The 1,611-nt window shown below is 40.2% G+C and overlaps 1 non-coding gene across 1 annotated transcript; it reads left to right on the forward strand.

The window, feature by feature from the left end:
* Positions 1–1,140: 1,140 nt before the first annotated feature.
* Positions 1,141–1,243, forward strand: LOC147006050 (U6 spliceosomal RNA). Its single transcript, XR_015048859.1, has one exon. It is a non-coding gene; the product is annotated as a U6 spliceosomal RNA (small nuclear RNA).
* Positions 1,244–1,611: the final 368 nt, after the last annotated feature.

Below are 1,611 nucleotides of genomic sequence, written 5' to 3' on the forward strand. Positions count from 1 at the left end.
AGTGATCAAGTGCTTACCTTGAGTTAGATATTTATCTTGGTGCTTTATGTTTATTGATTCATTTCTGTTCAGAAACTTTCTAAGGAAGGTGTTTTTATATTCTTCATTTATCAGGCAAGAAGACCAAAGTTTGATAAACAAAGAAACTCATTAAAGTCACAGGAGTTATAAAAGTGAACCTCAAAGCCTGAGCCTAATTCTATGGGACTCCATAGCTCCTGACTATTCTACTCTACAGCTTTTGTAAAAATCACCTGCTCGAGCTGTGCACATTCTAATCAGCAATGAGCCAGCCAATGGCCAAATACCCACATGGCAGCCGTCTTGGACCATTATAACAAAAGTATCAGACTGAGTAATTTGTAAATAATAGAAACTTACTTCTCGCCATTTTGGAGGCCCTGAGAGTTTCAGGTTCAAGGTTCTCGAAGGTTCTGTGTCTGAGGAAGATGCATTTTCTTCCTTCAGGATGGTGCCTCTGCTTACAGTCTCACCTGGGAGAAGGGATGGAAGAAAAGAGCTAGTTCATTTGAACTTTCTTAAAATAGTAATGTTCTCTCCTATGAGAGTAGACTCCTCATAGTCTAATGACCTCCCAGGTCCCCAGTGCCAAACACCATTACCTTAAGAGTTAAGTTCTGGTATATAATTTTTTTATTTTGGGTAAGTGCAAGATACAGCCTCAAACCAGAAAAACATCTGACCAATACTGCAAATTAAAAGGAAAAAATTAGTGAGACATGGGGCTGTGAATAGAAATGAAAGATTTATGGAATAAAAACATGAATAGTGTCCAGCTGATGTCTACCTTGTGTGGAATAAGGACTTGACCTTTCTCCATGGCACCAAGGCCTCTTTCCTTTGATCACTTCATAGTCCTGCTTAAATCACAAGGAAGTACCTATTGGAGAAGAGATACTGCCTATCGCCAACTGACCATGCTTCCATTGTCTTTTCTAAAGGTACTCTCATTTTGCTAATGACCACATCAGGCTCAGTTAACAACTCACCTTTACAAACGTTTTTGGATATACATCATGACCATGAGCCAAAGAGCTGATCAAGGGTTTGTAGCCAACCACAGAGTTCGGTTGGAGCTACCTGCAAAGCAATGATTAGTTCCTCAAAAGAAGCAAGCTTGTGCTCTCTTTGGCAGCATGAGGACTAAAATTTGAATGATACAGAAAAGATTTGGTATGGCCCCCATGGAAGAATGTAAATTTATGAAGTGTTCCATATTTTGTGCATTTCCTGGAGGTTGTCCAACACTTTGCTGATTAATCCCCAATACAAAACGCTATATCCAAATGCAGTGTGTGGCAGCCAAGATTGAAATGATATTTTCACTACTACGGAAGACAGGGGTGGGAGGATGTCAGAGAGCCTCCTTCATTCTCTCAGCTCAGCCTGGAATGGGATGTCTTATGCAGGTGGGTAGCAAGTGTTATGAGAATGAAGGTTATGGTATCACGTTTAGCATGAAACAGTAGAAAGGCAATCAAAGTGAGTCACTGTTAGAATTGTGCAGCCTCCACACTGGCCTCAGCTGGTTTATCTTTGCACTTACAATGAGTCATGAAAAATAAACCCTATTTAGAGGTAAGTCGCTAT

The sequence above is a fragment of the Mus caroli genome, unplaced genomic scaffold (assembly GCF_978045245.1).
Source record: "Mus caroli unplaced genomic scaffold, Mus_caroli_1 scaffold_1, whole genome shotgun sequence".
In the NCBI taxonomy this organism is placed as follows: Eukaryota; Metazoa; Chordata; class Mammalia; order Rodentia; family Muridae; genus Mus; species Mus caroli.